The sequence below is a fragment of the Anolis carolinensis genome, chromosome 3, assembly GCF_035594765.1.
Source record: "Anolis carolinensis isolate JA03-04 chromosome 3, rAnoCar3.1.pri, whole genome shotgun sequence".
NCBI lineage: Eukaryota > Metazoa > Chordata > Lepidosauria > Squamata > Dactyloidae > Anolis > Anolis carolinensis.
Window position 1 is genome coordinate 261841176 of NC_085843.1, and position 7411 is coordinate 261848586.

At 45.6% G+C, this 7411-nt stretch overlaps 1 long non-coding RNA gene across 1 annotated transcript; it reads left to right on the forward strand.

Moving 5' to 3' along the window:
• Positions 1-2869: 2869 nt before the first annotated feature.
• Positions 2870-4334, forward strand: LOC134298100 (uncharacterized). The gene is made up of 2 exons (XR_010005075.1): positions 2870-3671; positions 3880-4334. It is a non-coding gene; the product is annotated as an uncharacterized LOC134298100 (long non-coding RNA).
• Positions 4335-7411: the final 3077 nt, after the last annotated feature.

Consider the following 7411-nt stretch of genomic DNA (forward strand, 5'->3'; position numbering starts at 1 on the left):
CACACATCCTTTTTATAGAATGGACCTGCAAACTAGCAGATCTGAGAGGTCCTGAACTGATACCCCTAGGCACCCAAATCCTTGCAAATGCATTCCTGTCTATCTTCTCTATAGTAGTTTGATGATAATGAGAGTCTCTCTTCCTCAACTCCCATCACTCCAAACACTTTTGCTTCCTCTTGTTCCTTTTATAGTGGATACTGGGGCAAAATTTCAAATAACCTAGTGGTTCCAGTCTGGTGGTGTCATGACCATTCAGAAAAGAAATATAGATCAATATCCTTCCTTGAATGTTCACAAGCAACATAGAGATGGACATAACTTTCTTTGCAGGCTGCTATGAACAAGATCGTGTTCACCATCATCCTCCAAAGCACCACCTCTACATCAGCCTTCTCAAAGGGACATTTCTTTGGCGAGCATGGTGTGTTTTTCAGCTGGGGATGGTGGTGTGCATTGTCATTCATAGAGGGGAAACCAGGGACCAAGAACATGATTTTCAGTCATCTTCTCAGTCCCATGAAGTCTGCTTTTGGCTATTTTGTCAGCTAGAGACAACGCTGGCTCTTCAGCTTAGAAATGGAGATGAGCACCAACCCCTAGAGTTGGACACGACTGGACTTAACGTCAGAGGAAACCTTTACCTTTAGAGAAGAAAAAGATTGATATGGAGTGGGCACTCCATGTGCCTTTTTAGAGACATTGCATAAATTCATTCAACCTCTATCCTATGAGGCAGAGGTTTTAAAAATTGGCCCGAATTCTACATGGGTTACGTGATTCATCAGTAAAAGACAGGTGGAGGTGGAGATAATAGTGAAGTGTGTGCTTACTATGTATATTCATTTATAGGTTGACCTCAGGTTGTATAAGTTTGCAGGTTTAGGGAAGTATTTGGGACAATACAACTCATGGATAAGTCATTCCATAGAGACATGAAAAACCAACCAACCCTAGCTGCCACAATTTATTTATTTATTTATTTATTTACAGCATTTATATTCCGCCCTTCTCACCCCAAAGGGGACTCAGGGCGGATCACATTACACATATAGGCAAACATTCAATGCCTTTTAACATAGAACAAAGACAAACAAACATAGGCTCCGAGGGGCCTCGAACTCATGACCTCCTGGTCAGAGTGATTCATTGCAGTTAATTGCAGTTGGCTTGCTCTTCCACCTGCGCCACAGCCCGGGCCTGTCCAGGCATTCAAAAAAACCAGAAATAGTGGCATGGAGGAGAGACTAGGGACCTCTTCACATGGGGCTAAATAGCACCATTTTGCCACTTTTCTTCATAGCCTGGACAGGAACTGCCAAGCGCCATCAGATGACAATCTCGGCAGGCCCCTCTCACATTCCCCCCAAAGTGGAGTGGAAGTGTGGGAAGGCGCTTCGTCCCCCACTACAGGGAGGAAAGTGTGATGGGGAAAGAGCGGTGGGGCAAGGTGTGTTGCTGAGCATTGTCGCCTTTTCTCCCATATGATGGAGACATAGTGGCAATGCACCCTGTCCCATCCCCACCATGTGATGAAGGAAGGAGGGGGGCATGTGGGATGCCCCGCACACCTTTCCTTTCGCCGGCAACTGCTGCAACTACACAGTCCCCCTGGGCCGTGTGAAGAAGTTCTTGAGGGGTTGGTGTTCCTTTTGGGTTTTCCCAGAGTGGGCTAAGATCTCATCTTTCACAACTCTACTCAAAGAAGAAGATGGTTCCTTTTTTGATATGAAAAAATGCACAGTAGTAACATTGACCAGTGGATAAGTCAACCCAGGTTTGGGGGGCTGATTTTTTGACAAAATGTTCTATATGAGCATATACATTCGTGCAGTTAATATCTATTTTACCAAGCAGTAGCTGTACTGAGAGAGGAGATCCATTCTTCTGGTGACTGGGCATGGCTGGATGACATTTTCAGCCACCTCCTTCCAGATGTGAGGCTGCTTTCCAGTGAATTTTTTTCTGCTGCAGAAGCACTTGGACACAGCACTAGCATGTTGGTAGCCTAAGGCCCCTTCTACACTGCCATATAATCCAGATGAGCAAATTAGATAATGCACATTATTTGCTTTGAACTGGATTATATTAGTCTACATTGCCATATCCAGTTCAAAGCAGATAATCCAGATTTTACATGGCAGTGTAGATGGGGTGTAAGATATCACCCAGATTTCTTAATCCTAAAGAGGATTTAGTATCTTTAAGAAGATTCTATATTTGTCTTTGGCCTTGGAGCAGATTTGAACAACTAATTTTCCTTATTTTTACATGCTTAATCTCTTTCTTTCTTAGTAGTATAAAGTGGCACCATCCATCAAACTCAAATTTGACAGGTGCCACGCCCCCTTCAAGACCGGAAGTCCCGCCCCTTCAAGACCGGAAGTCCCGCCCCTTCACCGGAAGTCCTGCCTCAACCCACCCACCGGAAGTCCCTCCCCTTGGCTCCACCCCCACCCAAACCCCACCCATCCCATAAGACCACGTGACGAGCATGCCTGGCCATCTTATCTCACCCCCACACACCACCTCCCACCCACCCCACCCATCTCACCCATCCCATAAGACCACGTGACGAGCATGCCTGGCCATCTTATCTCACCCCCACACACCACCTCCCACCCACCCCACCCACCCCACCCATGCCATAAGACTACGTCACAGGGATGCCTGGCCATCTTATCTCACCCCACACACCCCCTCCCACCCACCCCACCCACCCACCCACCCGCGCCATAAGACTACGTCACAGGGATGCCTGGCCATCTTATCTCACCCCCACACCCCCACCCCTCCCACACACCCAACCCATCCCACCCACCACCCATGCCATAAGCCTACATGAAGGGCATGCCTGGGCATGTTATCTTACCCCCACCACCAACCCCAATCCACCCCCCCCCAATCCACCACCCCCCCCCCATTCCCCCAACAGCAGGGACTTACCCACATGACGGGGCATGTTTCAGAGAAGCAAGGAGCGGAGAGGCCTATGGGGCCCGAGAGACACAGGCCTACACCCATCCAAGGCCCTAGTGGAAATGTGAAGTTGGGGGCCATGTGCTTGTTCTTAGGCCCCACGTGAACGCTCAGGGACCAATAGGAAAACATTTAAGCCCATAAGGTGTTCGTGTGATAAGGGGCCACCCCACTAGGGTGGAATTTAGGAATAAATACGCTGTGTGAGTTCATGAATTTAGGGCAGCCCCCTGACTGGTTTCAGAGAAGCAGAAATATGGAAGAAGGGCCTTCAACCTCAGAGATACCTGATTCAACAGTTGACGAATTCCAAAGCAGGAAACGCTACAACAGCAGTTCCTCTGATGAGGATGAAGAGTCGGCTGAAGCTAAAAGATTTTGTCAGGATGAGGGGGTCGTTACTGGGACATTAAATAGACTTTTGGAAACGCTTGCATCAGAACCACCAGCAGCAGCTGCTGAGCAGGTAAGAATTCATAAAAAGTATTATTCTGATCACACTTGGGGTCTTATGATCACTCATTTCAAGGATTGAAGTTGTGACCTGGAAAAAAAAAACTTACACAGTGATCTTTAAATCATTTTAGGGGGTTACAGAAAATTCTGCACAGCTGCCTAAAGGAGCAAAGACAAGCTCTATCTCAGCTATATGGAAACTCTGTTGCATTGCATCTAGCCGGTTAGAAGTAAGTGTGAATTTTGAAGGAAATTATGTATGTGTGGATGGAGGTGTTATTATTATTATTATTTTAAAAACAAACTGTTTTTTGTATTTATAGGAGACCCCTGAAATGAGAGCTACCCCACAACCAGGGCATGTGCTGATGGCTAGTATTCTTGGATTGGATGTCAAGGCAGAAGCAGGGCCTGTAGATCCGAAGACACACATGCTGAAAATAGGAGAAGCTACAGTATATGGAATATTAAACCATTGCTTAAATGAGATGCTGTATGAATTGTGTGAAGGTTGTCGAGTATCTGCTGGAAATCAGATGGCTCATGAATGTGTGTCATGGGACAACAAATTCCTAAATAAGAAATTACGATATATTTGTACACATTTATGTCTCAAAAACACCCTCCATATTTTTATACTTTTGGCTTATACTCGAAATCAAATGTATATGGATAAACATATAGTGGATTACATATTGAATTTGGTAACAACAATTGGGCGAGGTATCAAGGCTTTAAAATATCTACATACAGGAATGAAACGTTGCAACCAGGAAATTCTTGAGCAAGTCAAAACAATCCTAAAAGACCGGCCATACAAAAATTATGTTAAATTCTGGCCTATTTGTGCCGTTTGCAAAAAACAATAAATGCTGTACCTATTGATGACTGATTTTAAACCATGTGTGTAAGGTTTTTTAAAAAATGGGAAAGAATAAATGGTTTTAAAATGACCTATGCGTGTTTATTCATCTTTAAAATACATTTTATGAAATCCTCATGAGATACTACACTTTAGTAAATATAATCAAGACACAACATAACCTATACAGATACAAACAGCAGTCACCGTACTCATTAAAATACATTTATGAAAGTTCTCATGCTAGACAACCCCCCCCCCCCCCCAAGTGCCTCCTCAAAAGGCTTAAACATTGTAAATGCTTACCTTCCTGGTCTCTTGCTTGGTGGAAAAAGAAAAGAGCCTTTGGAAATGTGCGCTTATCTGAAAAATGACCACTCCTCCACAAGTTGACCCTATATCAGCAAGCAACCATATGGCTACATGCGGTCTACAAGTCATATGTCAATAAACTGGGCTACCTAATTTTAAAAAGAAAAACTGAATTTTCCTGCAGTTCTTCAGTATAAAAGGTGCCAATTACCTCCTCGCCCCCATAATCTTTCAATAGAAACACCGGTCTGTCTGTTTTTTGATGAACCTGGTCCACAATGAATATCTCACTGGTAAAGTTCTGTTCGTACCCCTTAGCAAATTTACCCTTGCTTTTGGAAATCCTTACGTGATCTCCTTTTCTGAGTTGCGGTACCTCTTTTCTTTTCACAGGGGTTCCATACACTTTCCTCCACACGGCTAGTGCGTTGGAATCATTAACATCTATGGGCCTTGTTTTGATAGTATGGTGAAAACTGCGGTTGTAACTTTTGAGGAACGAAGGCAGTACATCAATATAGGTAAAAGTGTTATAAGCTGTGAAATATCTCCACATTTTTGTTTTTAAAGTTCTGTTAAACCGCTCCACAACTCCTGCTTTAACTTCGTTGTTGGTGACAAAGTGGTGAACCCCATGATGTTTCAACAGAGCACTTACCGTCTTATTTAGAAATTCCCGTCCCCTGTCTGTCTGTAATTTTTCAGGTTTTCTGACATCTTGTGTGAAAATAGTATTAAAGGCCCCAGCTACCTCTCTAGCTGACTTATCCTTCAGAGCCAAACCCCAGGCGTATTTAGACAGGATATCTATTACCGTTAAAATGTACTTGTAACCCTGGTTAAACTTTGAAAGTCGTTGCATATCCACTAAATCAGCCTGCCATTGAGAATCCACATGAGAAACAATAGTCTTGTTTCTTTTAAAATGGATCCTTGCTGGTCTGTGTAACGTATAACTGTCTTGATTGGATAGCCATCGAATAACATCCCCTTTGCTGATTGTTTTGCCTTGTTTTTTGGCCTCTTGAAAAAGTGGCCAAACACCGCCAAAGCTTCCCACATTCGCTGGTGAATAATATATTTTCTTTAAGATTTCTTCAGACTCAGACATTTTGTCATCTAATGCAAGTATGAAGACACAGGTACAGTGCAACCCAATTTTATTGAGAAATACACATAGCAAGTCTACTCCACATAATTGCTTTTAAACAGCCGACACGCTGGAAATCTCCATGGTCTGAGAGTCCCCGAACTGAAGATTCTGCATATCACCCGAAAACTGGATACGGCCCTACTGGGGTCAAACAAATAGTATTGTGGATCATGAGTCTAAAGCATTCATTTCATCACACCTAAAGATAACCCCGCCTCACACCCATATTTCCCTTCACCATACCACCCCCCAACCTCTCCAGCTCCCCCACCTTGCATACTCTAACACGTACCACAATACTCTCAAAACCATCCGAAGTGTTTTCATCAACAGCCATGACTTCCTTTTCTGTTGCTTCATCCTTCAGCAAGCTGTCTAGGAGTGATCGGCAAATGCTGTTGTCTGGGACTGGGTCTTCATCCATTCTCTCAACAGCCTTATAGTCTGCTTTACAAAGAAGGCTTTCATCTAACTCTTCACCGACAGCCGCAGCCTGGTGCATCCTCTGCATTTTGGAGAGCCATTTTCTCAAACCCTGGGAGTCTGTAGCAGGTAGGGTTCCATACCCCTCGTCATCACCACCAGCAGCACCATTCCGCATTCTCGGAATTTCAGGGATAAGCTTTTTCATTTCGATCTGATCTATACTCTGATCATATGAATCAGGCTGTACCTCTGTGAATTTATTTTCCGCAGCATAAAGGTCCGGTAATAACTGGAGCCGTGTCGGTGGATTAGGCCCCAGGGATTGTCGTGGTCTTTTAGGACTATTCAAGGGTGTCCGAGGTAGGCTTAACCCTATCAGTCCTGTCATATTCGGTGGATAGGACCAATATCTATAGTAGTTTTCACCTCGTCTCTTCATAGCCATTTGATTCTTTTTCCTAGGTGCAGATGGTGTTGGGGGTCTCCCCGAAGTTGAAGACCCTTCTGGTGATTCCATATTTCTGCTTCTCTGAAACCAGTCAGGGGCTGCCCTAAATTCATGCACTCACACAGCGTATTTATTCCTAAATTCCACCCTAGTGGGGTGGCCCCTTATCACACGAACACCTCATGGGGCTTAAATGTTTTCCTATTGGTCCCTGAGCGTTCACGTGGGGCCTAAGAACAAGCACATGGCCCCCAACTTCACATTTCCACTAGGGCCTTGGATGGGTGTAGGCCTGTGTCTCTCGGGCCCCATAGGCCTCTCCGCTCCTTGCTTCTCTGAAACATGCCCCGTCATGTGGGTAAGTCCCTGCTGTTGGGGGAATGGGGGGGGGTGGATTGGGGGGGGTGGATTGGGGTTGGTGGTGGGGGTAAGATAACATGCCCAGGCATGCCCTTCATGTAGACTTATGGCATGGGTGGTGGGTGGGATGGGTTGGGTGTGTGGGAGGGGTGGGGGTGTGGGGGTGAGATAAGATGGCCAGGCATCCCTGTGACGTAGTCTTATGGCGCGGGTGGGTGGGTGGGTGGGGTGGGTGGGAGGGGGTGTGTGGGGTGAGATAAGATGGCCAGGCATCCCTGTGACGTAGTCTTATGGCATGGGTGAGATGGGTGGGGTGGGTGGGAGGTGGTGTGTGGGGGTGAGATAAGATGGCCAGGCATGCTCGTCACGTGGTCTTATGGGATGGGTGGGGTTTGGGTGGGGGTGGAGCCAAGGG